The 15,655-nt window shown below is 42.1% G+C and overlaps 1 pseudogene; it reads left to right on the top strand.

Annotated features, from left to right (window-relative positions):
• The first annotated feature begins 11,683 nt into the window (after positions 1–11,683).
• Positions 11,684–12,285, top strand: LOC102470401 (serine/arginine-rich splicing factor 10 pseudogene; annotated as a pseudogene).
• Positions 12,286–15,655: the final 3,370 nt, after the last annotated feature.

The following is a 15,655-nucleotide window of genomic DNA, read 5'->3' as shown; positions in this document are numbered from 1 at the left end:
GCTATGAAAGAGAGACATTGTATGTCTCCACTTAAATATACCAATTGTCCAATTGTCCACACTCTAAGAACCACGGTAAATGTTGGTGAATACAGGATACAGTGTGGGAAGAGGGAGGGTGAAGGAGGAGAGTCTGAGCAAAGACATTAAAGAGCAAAATAGAGAAGCAAGACATTTATGGGACAAAGAAGTGGGTTATTATCTGTTGAGGAGTAACGTTATAGTATTGTTAACTGGACCCGTGCAAAATGTACACATGTTGGAATTTTCACTTTGCAATTGCGTTACTACGTGATAGAATATAAAAGAAATTGAAATAATAATAAAAATAAAAATAGGAATGGGGTGCAGGCCAGCTAGTGGCATGATAGTGAGGGCAGCTGAGTCCCCAACGAAGCCGGCTGCATGGTTTGGTCCAGACCTGACCACTTGTGTGTGTGTGTGGGTGTGTGTGTGCGCCAAGGGTCCCCAGGGGAGAGTGGAGGAGAAGAGATCGCAGTGTGCTATTCCCTCGGGGGTGCTTTCTCACTCTACTTCTCTCTCCTTTGCCAAGAACATGTGCCCTATAGCAAATTAAAAAGCAATTGAAGAATGGCCAGGGAGAGTTTCTATGCCTTATATTTGGTTTCAAGTTAACTCCCTACCTTGCTATGAAAGACAATGAAAAAGAGGGAAATTTTGCAAAAATTATTCTCAAGGAGCTCTGTCAAAGGAATGTTATTCCACAGAACCCTGGGCAGCACATCCCGTTTTCCTATGTACCTGGGTTGGGAAGATAACTTGTAGGCGGAGTTACAACAAGGTTAACTTCGGCCGTTACTGTTGAGGAAGCCTCTGAACTTAGAAGACTAGCTCTTCCTCCTACCAGAAGCAATACCACAAGGAGCCAGCAGGTGGCGTGATGGTTAAGACACTAGACTCCCACATGGCCAACCAAGGTTCTAGCCCTAGACCTGGGAGCTTGAAAATCATGCCAGGTACATGTGCATGTGTGCCCAAAATCTCAGGAGGAGAATGGGGGAGAGGGGATTGCACTTCACCCCTCTGTCTCTTGCAAGTGCACACGCTCTCTAGCAAAAACCTAAAACACACACATGCACACACACACACACACACACACAAGATCATAGCTCCAGGGATCCAGGGAGGAGGATTCACTTTGGATGATTTGGAACATTGAATTCTTTATGATGATATTAGGAGGAAACAGTTTGCCTTCCTGTGTCCTATCCCCACCGCCAGGATGGATTCCATATGGATATGATTTATTCATCCTGTTCGATTTCTTCAAACTTCACTGACTTTATTTGTATATATTCTTATTGGGGCGTGCTGTGATATTAGTATGCGCTTAAAGTGAATATCAAAGAAACCACTTGCTTATTGTCAGCATTTATTAGGAGAATCCAATTAAGTTCAGGTTATTGTGTTAATTATCATCCAGATCTATAAAGCTAATTTTCATACACTCCTACTGCAATGGATAGTTACATATTCATTCAACTGCCCAGATTAAAAAAGAAACCGGATACGTAAGGTGAATTATTTCAAGTCACCTAACCACTAGATTTGATCATAAAATGTTTATTAGAATAAGATGTACAGTTTCACTTCGAATTTTGTTTTTCTAGAGGTTTTTGTCATAGGGTGTATACACTCATCAGAGAGAGAGACACACATACAGGGAGAGGAAAAGTGCAAAATCACCTCCAGGGGGAATGGCCATGCCAGTCCCTTCTCCTCCATTCTCCTCCTGGGATTTTGGGCATACATGCACACACATGCCCGGCATGGTTTTCAAGCCACTGAGTCTGAGACTCAAACCACTGTTGGCCACGTGGGAGTCCAGCAATGTAGCCACGGTACAATTTGTTGGATCCCTTACTTCAAATTTTTTAAGTTTACTTCTTTCATGAGCAAGAGAGGGAGAGGCAGACCCCAACAGTGTCTTGACATTACAATTTACTCCCCGCTTCAGCCAGCCCTGGGTCATGAGCAAGCATATGTCCGGAGTAGTCCACCAGCCTCCAGACTCGAACTGGGAACCTTCCCAGCCGGGACTGCCTTTCAGAATGTCTTATTTAACTGTTACACCATCTGGCCCCTGACTTCCTGTTTTAACTGCTTCCACTAGCAATTGTTACAGGCAGAATTTTCGTAGTAAATGTCTTACTTTCATTCTCTTTCTTGGTCATGAATTAAATTGGCCTAAATTTGCTTCTTAAAACTCAACATTTTAAACATTTCCTATTCCTCTCTCAATTCTGTGACTACTTGTTGAAAACTTCCTCATTGAAAAGGACTTTAAGCTTTTCCTTATGGGAACATAGGAAAAGGTACTTCCTAGTACAGAGAAGATGAGAGTCACTAGGCAGGAAGGCTCAGATTTACCCGACTGCTGAGCCCGCATGCATACCAGGGTCCATGCCCCTTTTCTTCTGACACCCCCGACAGCAGAAACTCCTGTCCTCCGTCCAGAGGTCTCGCTTTACTTGTCCTCTGAATGTCAGCCTTGCCAGCCTCTCAAAGGCCATCTGGACTTCCTCCAACCTCTTCCACTCATTTTGTCCCTTCCTTCTGTACCTAAATGTCTCCCCATTGTCCATATGTATAAAACATCTTCCATCTTGATCCAGCCCCTGTCATCCGTCCACTGCTGGTGTTTTCTGTCCCCACATTTGGGTCTGTATTTCTTTTCTTTCTGGTTTTTTTTTTGGAGAGGTTTTCGCTATAGGACGTATGTGCTCGCCAGAAAAACAGAGAGAGACAGAGAGACAGAAAGCGAGAAATCATCCCCCAGGGAGGATGGCCATGCCACAATCCCTTCTCCTCCATTCTCCTCTCGGGACCTTGGGTATGCACGTACATGACATCAGTGAGAGTTTAAGTCACCAGGTCTGGGACTTGAACCACCGTCGACTACATGGGAATCCAGTGACATAGCCATTATGCCAGCTGCTGGTCCCAGAGTCTGTACTTCTTCAAGAGCCATCTCCATGCCCACATTAAACCTCTTGCGACAGTCTGGCTTCTGCTCTTTCCTCTCTGCTGACTCTGCTTTGATCCAGCTTGTTTTTGACCGCCCTGTGATCAACCCATTAGATGTTCCTCAGCCCTTACTGTGCTTGGCTTCTTGGTGACCTTTGTCCCCTTGACAGTCCTCTCCCTTTCACAGCACGCTTCCCTTAGTTCCTACGAAGCAACATCCTCCCTGTTAGCCTCATTTTTCTGGATCCTTCTAGGTTTTGTTTATTGGTCCTGCTTCTTCTCCTTGGCCCTTACGTATTTCTGAAGGTTCTGTCCTTAGCTCTTTTCTCACTTGACACACACTGAATGGGTCATGTCTCTCACAGATCTGTTCCCATCTATGCACTGCTGACCCCCAAGTTTAGTCCCACCGCCCCTGTCCATGCTCAAGGCTGTCAGCAGGATACTTCTGCACAAATCTAACCTGAGCTCCTTATTGAATGTCCTCTCTGGTGTCTTCCCATTGCTCTTAGAATAAAACCCACACTCTTTTCAGAGGCCCAGTGAAGCAATCCAGGATCAGGCCTCGCTGCGTTCTCCTCTCTTGATCTCTTTTCAGGCTTCTTTCTTTCTTTCTTTTTAAAGAGAGGTTTTTGCTATAGGGGGTGTGCACTCACCAGAGAGAAAGAAAGCAAGAAATCACTCCCCTCCATTGGGGGGGATGGCCACACCACAATACCTTCTCTGTTCTCCTTTCGGGGTCTTGGGCACACACACACACACACACACACACACAAACACATACACATACACACACACACACACACACACACACAAACACATACACATACACACACACACACACACACACACACAAACACATACACATACACACACACACACACACACACACACACTCCTGGCATGAGTTTTAAGTCGTTGGATCTGAGACTAAAATCATGGTGAACTATGTGGGAGTCCAATGACGTAACCATTACACCATCTGCAGGGCCTCAGGCTTCTTCTTGACTGTTCTGTGCTCTTCCACTCCTAACCTTATTCCATCTATTTCTTTCTACCCCAAATCCTCTTCTACTGACCCCCCCTGCCTGTCATCTTCAGACCTCTAGTTAAGTGGTGCATCCTTTTGGAAGACCTCTTTCAAGGCTATTAGGTCCTTGCTGACTTTCAATCTTGAAGCCCTTCTATCAAAATATTTACTGTACTTGATGCTTTTAAAGATAATTATTTAATTTTATTATCATTATTATTATTTTTCATTTGCTATAGGGCACATGTACTCACCAGAGAAAGAAAGAGAGAGAGAGAGAGAGAGTAAGCTGCCAGGTCTGGGACTCGAACTGCCATTGGCCATGTTAGAGTTTAGCACCTTAACCACCATGCCACCTGCTGACCTCTGATACTTTTCTTTTTAAGAAAGAATTATTTAATTATATTATCATTGTTATTTTAATTTGTTATAGGGCACATGTGCTCACCAGAGAGACACAGAAAGAGAGAGAGAAAATGAGAAGGTAAGCCACTCGGTCCAGGACTAGAGCCAGAGTCAGCCATGTGGGAGTCCAGCACCTCAACCACCACACCATCTACTAGCCCCACTGGCACTCCTTTTTAAAAAAGAATGATCTTATTTAACTTTATTTATTTACTTACTTTTAAATTTTTATTTATTATTGTTATTATTATTTTTAAATTAGGCCAGAGAGAGACAAGACAGAGAAAGTGAGAAATCAAACTGCCAGGGCCAGGACTCGAACTGCAGTCAGCCATGTGGGAGTCCAGCACCTTAACCACTGAGCTACCTTTTAATCTACTGCTTTCTGCTACTTCCCAGCCCAATGCTGAAATACACTAGGTAATTAAAATTATTGTTGAATGAATGAATGAAAGGATACATTTACCTAAATGATATTAGCATTATCTGAGTACTGTTGCTTGAGAATCTTCGCAGCCCTTCACTAAGATGGTCCTTGTGTGTTTTCCCATTCACTAAGCAACTGCTGCTTCTAAACCAATTTGCTCATTCATAACATTTAGGCTGTTTTGTAAAACTGTGGAGGAAGAGGCTAGACCAGCCAGGACAGCTGTGTTGCTTTCTTGCGAAAAGAAACAGGGTGTGAGTTTAATTGAAAAGGTGTCTACCATCTGATTCAGACAACTCCTGGCTATTTTCTTCTTTACACTTGCTGAGTAGTCTGCACCTATCCTCTGAAACCTGCCTTGAGAATGATGATTAATAGCTGATCATGCAACTATTTTCAACACTTAAGAATGATGTATTATACCTCTAAATGTGGCTTCATTCATTCCTTAGACCTAGGTTCTTACAAAGGAAAAATCCAAACTGATTTCTAATGGAAAAGCAGGGTTAGATGTGCAGTATTAACGTTGTAGAAAAGCTTTCAGGAGAAAATATTAGTACCATAAATTGAGGAATTCCTTTCCTATTTCTCCGTCTGGGTGAGACATGAGTAATGCAGAACAGGTTTTCTGGAGATTGTGGGGATGTCGCATCTTTCTAAGTCTTGTGTCACTGATTTTTTATTTTATTTATTTATTTTGAGATATTTTGCTCTAGGGAATGTGCACTAGCCAGAAAGACAAGAGATAGAAAGCAAGAAATCACCCCCCAGGAAGATGGCCTCGCCACAATCCCTTCTCCTCCATTCTCCTTTAGAGTTTTGGGCACCTATGAACGCACGCCCAGCGTGATTTTCAAGCCACCAGGTCCGGGACTCGAACCATAGTCAGCCATGTGGGAGTCCAGCGATGTAACTGCTACACCATCTGCTGGTCCCTCATCCTACTGATTTTTAAATCCTGTTTTGTAAAGACATTTGCATGGTGTTTGCCCCTCTGTATCAGGCCTACAATACTGGGGCATGGCAGTCGAAGACAAGCAAAACGCTTCCCGAGAAGCCAAAGAGTGTGTCTCCTAGTCTCCTATCCTGTGGAACAGAGAGAGCCATCTGCCCACCTGCAGCAGCAGGGCTGGCATTTTGTCTCACAAGGAAGGGGCAAGACACATGCACATTTGGGATTTTATCTGGAGTTTGTTATTTTGTGTGTTTTGTGGTTGCTGAGACTAAAATAAATGGCCAGGAATAGAACAGAAGAGCTTAAAACGCAGGCAACATAGGCAACAGGAACATGGCAGGGAGGTTGCCTCACTTCCAGGCTGCTTTAAGAGCACAATTTTCTAAAGACAAGGGAGGGAGTAGATGACCTTTCCGGATCATTCCAGTCTGAAGGTTTTATGATTCCATGCACGTCCTCTGTCTAGACATGAAGTGTGGATGCTCCTGCTTTTATTGCCACGGCATGAGAAAAGTATAATTGCTCCACCTACAGTCTGATCCTAAACATTGCTTAACCTCGGCCAGGAAAAACCACCAAAGCAAACCAAACGAAGAAAGAAAAACCCACTGGAAAGAGAGCAATTTCAGAATGTCTGTTATTGTTCAATAACAGAAACGATTCCTCAAGAATCTCTATCTACTTGTAGTCTAATTAATACTTGTCTCTTGCATAGTTATCCATAGTGACCCATTTAGATATCTCATGTCTAATAGGGAAGACCAGTACATGAGAAAAGGAGGGAGACAGAAAATTGGGCCTGTCCTTTAGACAAGTGGGGAACAAAGACTCAGAGAGGTAGGTTGGTAGTCCATGGTTTTAGGGGCGGGGGGGCTAGGTGTCCTGACTACCAATAAGATACAGGTGTGAAGAGTTCTGTACTTCTGAGATTGCCCCGGCCTCACCACACTGTCTTCAATCATCATCCTGCAACTTCCTTTTCCCCTCATGCACAGACCTTTGCTCGCTCTTCTATGAGTGTCTCAGGCCACCTGGACGCACTTTGTCCCTCTGGCCTTCTGACCATCCTCACCTTCACCCTTATTACAACACTCCTATTGCTAGCACTTTCCAGTCCTATCAGGCTCAGGTCATGGCAGTGTCCTTCCTTCTCCAAGATACCAAAGTCCTGTCCTGCATGCTTATCTTTTAGATACCGCGTGGCTGTTCTTTGTCTTTGTTCAGATCCCTGCTCGAATGTCCCCTTCTCAGAGAGATCTTCCTCAACTGCATTGGAAACAATGCTCATGAGCACTTCCTTTTTATTTATTTTTGTTTGTTTATTTTGCCATAGAGCACGTGTTCTTGCAGAAGAGACAGAAAGGGAAAGACAGAAATTATCCCCCAGGGGGGATGTCCATGCCACAATCCTTCTCCATTCTCCTCTTGGGATCTTGGACACATGTGCACATGCTCCCAGTATGTTTTGAAAGCCTCCAGGTCTGGGACATGAACCATGGTCGACCATGTGGGATTCAGTGCCTTGACCACCATGCCACCTGCTGGCCCTCCTATTTTTTTTTTAAGTTCAATTAAATATATATATTGTAGACCTTGATTTATCTTGAAATGTCAATACATACAAGTGAACAGTGAGTAAAGCGAAAACCCCCCTCAACCTGCTGGGGCCTCAGCTCATACATTGGGCAGGCACAAACATATGCCTTGGTTGACATCACTAGTGACTTTAGGGCTAAATCATTGAGAAAAAGGAAGACAGGAAGAGAGGGAAATCTGCTATACTACTTTGAGTCTTCATTTTTAGTCCTCTTTTTCCTTTCTTCCTATCCTCCTCCTCTTCCTCCTCCTCCTCCTCTTCTTCTTGCTACAGGGTACATGTGCTCATCAGAGAAAGACTGGGAGGAGGCAGCACCTTCCATGGGGTATGATCCCATCACAATCCCTTCTCTACTTCTCCATCCCATTGGGATTTGGAGTGCATGTGCACACGCACCCAGCATGTTTTTCTAAGTCGCTGGGGCCAGGATTTGAACCTTGTTCAGCCATATGGGATTGGACTCCCTTAACCACTAGCCCACAGCACCAGCCCAGTCCTAAACACTGTTAAGGTTGGGCCCAACATAATCCTTTCCCTATCAATCAGCACCTAATTTCTAATTGCTTCTCAGGTAGCTGGAAGCTAGGCATCCCTGAGGGAGTAAGAACATCCCATGCCAGCTCCTAACCCAGAAGTCTGATAAACAAATTACCTAATGTCCTATAGGACAGTTCTCAGAACACTAGTATGTCGTAAGTATTAGCTATAGCTACAAGGAAGAGATTCCACATCCATCTGGGAATACTTCACAACTCCAACACCACAAGGAAACTTACAATTGGAGTTTCCCTGCCTAATATCATAAGCATAGTTGCTTTAGAGGGAATGTGAACACTTCAATGATGTTTTTGTCCTTCTTTTAACCTTCTCCACAAAATCATTCCAGCCTATGAACTCACTATGTGACACTGAGTAATTCACCTTATCTCTCTGGGCTTGTTTCTTCTTCTATAAATAAAAGGTTGGACTCATGATTTCTAATGTCCTAGACAGGGCTTAGTCATTCACTCCAGTGTGGGAATTAATCATATAGGCTTTAACCTAGAGGAATAGACCTATAGTGCTGAAAGTTAAATGCATGTAAAGTTCTCTCCAAAGTGTATATTACACACAATAGGTCTTCAAAAATGGCAGCTATTGGGGCCAGCAGATGGCATAGTGGTTATGTTGTTACACTCCCACATGGCTGACTGCGATTCGAGTTCCAGACCTGATAGCTTGAAAAATCATTTCAGGCACAAGTGCGTAGATGCCCAAGATCCCAGAAGAAGAATGGAGGAGGAGGGATTGTGGAGTGACCATCCCTCCTGGGGGGGGGTGTGATTCCTTATTTTCTCTCTCACTGTCTCTGTCTCTCTCCCTCTGGCAAGTGCATGCACCCTACGACAAAAACATACACACACACACACACATATATATATAGAGAGAGAGTCAACTATTTACAATATTGGAAGTGCTTAATCTGTAAACATAAGCTCAGAACTAGACCAAACACATTGGTATCATGCCATATCTCTGTTAAATAGATACCCCAAATACTTCCCCTACTACATAATTTTCTCTTCTATTGGCAAAGGAGATTTAGTAGAATTTCTGGATTCCATAGTCCCAGTTTCTTAGAAATTTGCCTGTATATCCCTATCCCATTTTCAGAGTCCTACTTCTTTTCAATCAATGCCATATCTTTAACATACAAAATTCAGTAAGGTTGAATAATGAAACTTGGAGGATTTCAGAAATCTTGGCCTTATAACTGCAGGAGATAGATAAAGGTTTATTTTAGGACAGTCATAGAAGATTTTGGGTAACTTAACTGGACCCCGAGCTGGAAATTTAAAGTTATGAGCTTATTAGTTTTCTTACTCAATTTCCTCAGAACCCTTAGACACAATCAACCATCATAACTATTTCCATTTAAATGTTCTGTGCAGCAAATACTCATTTCTTAAAGCCTTGTCTTCTATAGGCACTTGATTACAGACATCTACTAGCAACTGTTCTGCTACTGCATCTCATGGCCTTCCATATTCCCTTTAACTATTGCAAACAAGGTTATCAATGACTTAAAATCTAATCATAGGACAACCAAATGCAGATAACACAGGATGAATTGAGAGAATCCATTCACAGGTTCTAATCTCTGAAGCCACTACCATTGCCAAATTCTTTATCCAAAAGTGGTCTCTAAGAAGTGGGGATTTGGGGATAGGCAACAATGAAAGCTCTTTACACAATGCATGTGGGCTGATTTTTGTGTGTGTCTGGTGTTGAAATCTGAAGCAGAGCAGGAAGTCAGGAAGGAAAGATAATTATGAGATGGGGGAGGCAAGGACAAAATAGTACTTGAGAGGTTGAGGACAACTGATGTAGACTGGCACCATCATTCTCTCATCAGTTCCAAGCCTCAACTTTGAGGTGACACTGTCCTGCATCAGAGAGGGTGCCCTTCATGCACCAGGTTAAACATGCACCAGGTTCAGAATCTGAAGAAACTGAAGGAGAACCAGACAGGAGTTCCAGGTGCTATGGACCCAGCTGTTGTCTCAGGCTAACTAGGTCATAAAAGACAACATAAGTGAACTGCTGCAATGTGCTCAGTGGACTGTGCATCTTCCCAAGCATAAAAAAGATGGTCATTCCACTTCCATCTTCTACTTTTTAATAGAACACTTTCTTTTCTTTTCTTACCATAAGGTATGTGCACTCACCAGAGAGAAAGAGAGAGAAAGCAAGAAATCACCACCCCCCGCCCCAGGGTAGATGGCCATGCTGCAATCCCTTCTCCATTCTCCTCTCAGGATTTTGAGCATGCACACACATAAGCCTGGCATGTTTTCCAAGCCACTGGGTCCAGGACTCTCACAGTTCTGGAGGCCTGAAAGTCCAAAATCAAGGAATCGACCAGCAGGTTCAGTGTGTGGTGAGGGCCTAGGCTCTGTTTCCAAGATGATACCTTGAGCACTGCATTATTTGGAAGGGATAAATGTTATGTCCTCCATAGTGGAAAGGGATAAAGAGGGGGAAGGCAGCTCTTCAAATCTTTCATAAGGTTATTAATTACACTCATGAAGGCAGAGCCCTCATTACCTAATTACCTCTTAAAGGCCTTACCTCTTAATCCTACCACACTGGCATTAAGTTTAAATATATAAAATTTGGGAACATTGAGACCACAGCAATTAATTAGTAAAAAAGGTCAATAAAATTGATATTCTCTTAAGCTGAACAAGAAAAAAAAGCACAAATCATCGATATCAGGAATTAAAATTTAAAATATCACTATAAACACCAGAGGTATTAAAGACAAATAGGAAATATTACAAACTACTTTTAGTGACAAATTTTGTTAATGTAATGAACAAATTTCTTGAAAAATAGTATATAAAAGTGAACCAAGAAATAAATGAAAGTAAGAAAATTCTTATTTTATTTTTCAGAGAGATTTCTTACTATAGGGAACATGTGTTTGCCAAAGAGACAGAAAGCAAGAAATCACCCCCGAGGGGGATAGCCATGTCACAATCTCCCAAAGTCTCAGGATTTGGGGCACACATGCACCCAGAATGAGTATCAAGCCACTAGGTCCAGGACTCAAACCACAGTCATCCATGTGGGAGTCCAACACCTTAACCACTGTGCCACTTGCTGGCCCAGACAATTCTTGTATCTATTAAGAAGTTGACTTCACTGTGAAAACTTTCTCCAAAAGAAAATTCTAGGCTTGCTTTGGGATAGGCAAAGATTTCTCATAAAATGGATGACTGGATGGAAAAAAATGTGGCACATATACACTATGAAATACTAGTCAGCCATAAAGAACAATGAGACCTTGTCATTTGATACAAAGTGGATGAATATAGAAGATTTAATACTAAGCAAAGCAAGCCAGACTGTGAAAGACAAACACTGTATATCCTCACTCAGTATAGCAAATGTCTGCACTCTATGGCAGAAACTGAAAGATTTTAATATATATTAGTGTGTAGGGCAAGTGTAGATTCTAGACACTATATAGGAGGAGGTGGCTAGTGGTGGGTGGGAAGAAGGGGTTAAGGAAAAAAATTTACAGACAAGAATGTAAAGCTCTCTGTTGAAAATTATACACATGGTCATATCATTGACTTCAGTGACATGCACTGCTTTGATTGACACGCATCTTTGAAAAACCATACTGTGTGATATAAAGATGTACAATGATTAAATGTAAATAATAAATCATAAAATTAAAGTGTTAAAAAGTGTAGTAACTATGAAAAACAGAAGTTTTATATAAGACATCATTAAGCCTTGGGCTGTGTGTGTGCACATGTGCGTGACTGGGGAGCCTCTGCTGGAGTCACGGTCTATTTGCCAAGCCCTTTAGAGCCCCTGACACTCCACTGCCATAATGTCCTGCAACCTGTGTCCACCCAACACATCTCTGTTCATGAGGAACGTGGCTAATGACACCAAGACTGAAGATTTATGGCGCAAATTTAGTTGTTACGGTCCTATAGTTGATGTGTATGTTCCGCTTGATTTCTATACTCGTTGTCCAAGAGGATTTGCTTATATTCAATTTGAGGACGTTCCAGATGTCATTTTGACAGAAAGTGGATTTATGGCCATCAAATTGAAATACAGTTTGTCTAGGGGGATCAGATGAAGGCCAAGGGAGGGAGGAATGTGTACAATTCTTGGCACTATAACGATTATGACAGATATAGACATTCAAGAAGCTGAAGTAATGAAAGGAGACCAAGAAGTCACTCTTTATTACAACTATAGAAGATCCTATATTTCTTGAAAAAGTAGACCAGCAGAAGCCATTTCATAATGATAGATCAAACTGCAGCTGGAGTACCCAGTACAGTTCCGCTTACTACACTTCAAAAAAGACCTGAAAGCAGAAAAAGAACCAAAGAAGGGCAGTTCGAGTGACCAAAGGGTGGGTGGAAGGTGCTGCAGTATGAATACTGTACAAATATTTTGACTCTGGTCTGAAAAAAATAAAAGAATGTTATCAAAAACTACATGGGGGACCAGCAGTTAGCGAATGGCTATGTCGCTGGACTCCCATGTAGTCAACTGCGGTTCGCATCCTGGACCAGGTTGCTTAAAACTCACGCCAGGCGCATGTGCCCAAGATCCCCAGAGGAAAATGGAGAAGGGATTTGCGGTGTGGCCATCCCCCCTGGGGGGTAATTTCTCGCTTTCTGTCTGTCTCTGTCTGTCTGGCGAGTGCACACACCCTATAGCGAAAACCTCTCCAGAAAACAAAACAAAACAAAACAAAAGAACAACAACAACAAAAAACTACATGGAATAATTGAAGTCCCTTCAAGTTTGAAAGTATTTTAGGACAAATAAAAGGAAATTCAACCTTGTTCTTGTGGAAACTAATTCCTAAATATGAATAGGTTTATATTGATTCCTAGGTAACAGATCCATAGTAAATTACCAGAAACTAGGATATACTGAATATTGAGGAAGATAGCCATAATCTCTTGCAGTGGCTCTGTTGGGCTATCTCAAACTGAATTGGGTGGGAAAAGATATAGCCCAATATAAACTTTTTCTCGGTTATCTCATAAATCGTTTCCATTTTGCCATTATTGGCAAATCTTGCTTTTATTCTGGTGTCAATGTTTTCTGCCTGATCATTAGCTCTGTTGGCATCTGAGTTTAGAGGGTCCAGCTAAGAGGGTCCATCTCTTCTCACTTCTTTTCTAGGCAGCATATTCAGTAAATATTTACTGAGCCCTTACTATGGGCAAAGCACTATACTGGATAATTGGGGGAGAAAAAGGGTCGTGATTTCCTGATTCAATAACTGAGCACAATCTAGTGAGTCATTACAGTATGGCCTTGTTTTGTGTAAGGTGTATTATTCATAACCATATTTTGCAACATTCATATCATAATGTAATTATTAAAGCCCAGTATACTATCAAAGTATATTGATGCATCCCATCAATACCAATGAGAAAAATGTTTTAATCTGTAATAAACTTGATTTATTGTGCAGTGACTGTAATATACTAGTTGTATTAAATTGTTAACTCTGCCTTACCAAAGTTACTAGGAAATAATCCCCAAAATAAGTATTCAACTTTTCATTAGATGTGAAGGAGATTCTGGGTGCTATAATTAGATTGAGGCAGACAGAGCTGTTATCCCAACTGATTTCATTAGTATGCTCTATAACTGAGAAAATGTTCACCAAATTATACCTTTTAGTGATTTACATGTACATTTTATAGGTGACATGTTCTGTGTATAGTAGATAAATAACTTTTTACAGTATCAGAAAATGTTTTGGATTCCTTAGTTCCTTATTAGAATACAAAGACGGTTAATCTATCTGTTGATTCCATTGCATATTTGATTGTCATTTTTGCCACATATTTGAAACTTCATGTAAAGCTAATTCATCTTTAAAAATCTGGAAATGGAGTTGAGCCTTTATAATTCTTCTGAAAATGCAGAGTACATAAAACTTTTTTTTTGAGAGGTTATTGCTATAGGGCACGTGCACTCGCCAAAAAGACAGAGAGAGAGAGAGAGACAGAAAGCGAGAAATCACTCCCCGGGGCGATGGCCACATCACAATCCCTTCTCCTCCATTTGTCGTTTATGAAATTGAATGCTCACTTTTTGCATGTACTTTTTCCATAACTCATGACCTTACAAAGTAATGAATAACTTTTCTGAATGGGAAAGAGAGTAAATATAATCTAGTATCTCAAGAGGTTATAATCCAGAGATTTTCCAGCCTGGCTTTCCACAGTTCAATCTCTTGGAGATTTGTTATTGTACTGCATTTTGACCATGCTCCTGTTTAGGAAGTCCTGTGATAGCAGTATTTTCAAAGAATACTTTGAAATGGGGAGGCCATGGCTTGAGTGATAGCTGAGGAGTAATTGAATGGCATTCTACTAGGAGGACCATCAGAACTTTAAGAGTCCCAGGAGGGAGCCGCGCACCGGGAACGGCCTGGCCAGCGCCCCTCCACTCCGGAGGGCGCGCCACGCGGCCGGGGGGGCCTTCCTGCCCCTCCCTGCCTCTCTGGCCCGGGATGGCCCGGAGGCCGAAAACAAGGTTGAAGAACTTGCAACTTAAGAAGATGATAGTTACCAGCCCTGCATTACCCCAGGGGAAAACAAGAACTACTCTGCCATTCTTAAGGAAGCCAGATACCCAAGGACAACTCACACTGCAGACCCCCACAACACCATTCCTGGTAACTACAAGATGACTGCTGTGCCGCATCAGCTGATAATTATCCCTGTGTACCAGAACTGCTTTCCTGAAACTGCATTCCTTGGAGACTCACCTACACTTGTGGATCTGCCGGAGACCCTTCCTTATCCAACCCTGAGTGGAGTTTATGCTCCCTATTACCAAAAACTTTATGAGCTGATGGTTGGAACTTGTGGCCTCTCTCCCTTTACTTGTATGTATCACTTTTTCAGTAACTCTTCTGGAAGACAACTGTATATAGCAGGGATATTGTAATGGGAGAGTGAGACAAGGCAGTCGAATACCAGACAAAGGTAGCTTGAGAAACATGCCAGCAGTGTGTGCTCACGTTCTCAAAATCCCAAAAGGAGGGAGAGAGAGAGGAGAAGGGATTGTAGTGTGACCCTTCCCCTTGGGAGGTGCTTTCTCCTATCTCACTCTGTCTCCCTGTCTCTCTCTGGCAAATGCATATGCCCTTTTGCACAAACAAACAAACAAAAAAATCCTTCTTAGGAATAGTCTCCTTTTTATGATGTGCTTCCTTTTTGGGATTAGTCTTCATCTATTCATATGAATCAGACAGATACAGATTAATCACTAAAACTTCATTCTTCATTTCTTTCTTTTCATTATTATTTCAGTACCGCAAGTCTGACTTTGATTTCTCTTCAGTAAACTAAACAGAAAATTCTGCCTTCCTAGAGCTTGAAATCTAGAAGAGGTAGTTATGCTTAATTAAAGCACATAATTGATGTCAAAAGGAGGAAAAAATAAAGCCGGTTCAGGGAGTTAGGAAGTGATGAGAGGAGCAGCTATTTTATTGGTTAGTTATGGGAAGTTTGTTTGAGAAAGTGACATTTTAATAAAGACCTGAAAGATAGTCACATGACTGTCAGGGTAAAGGTGTTTAAGATTGAACAAAAAACATGAAGCCCTGAAATAAGGCTATGTCTGGCTTCTAACTGGTTCAAGGAATTGCAGAGGGGCCACTACGGCTCGAATAGAGTGAGCAAAAGGCAGGGAAGCAGGAAT

This window comes from Tupaia chinensis, unplaced genomic scaffold, assembly GCF_000334495.1.
Source record: "Tupaia chinensis unplaced genomic scaffold, TupChi_1.0 Scaffold000247_1, whole genome shotgun sequence".
Classification (NCBI taxonomy): domain Eukaryota; kingdom Metazoa; phylum Chordata; class Mammalia; order Scandentia; family Tupaiidae; genus Tupaia; species Tupaia belangeri.
Note: the sequence above shows the minus strand (reverse complement) of the source record. Positions and strands in the feature narration are given on the sequence as shown.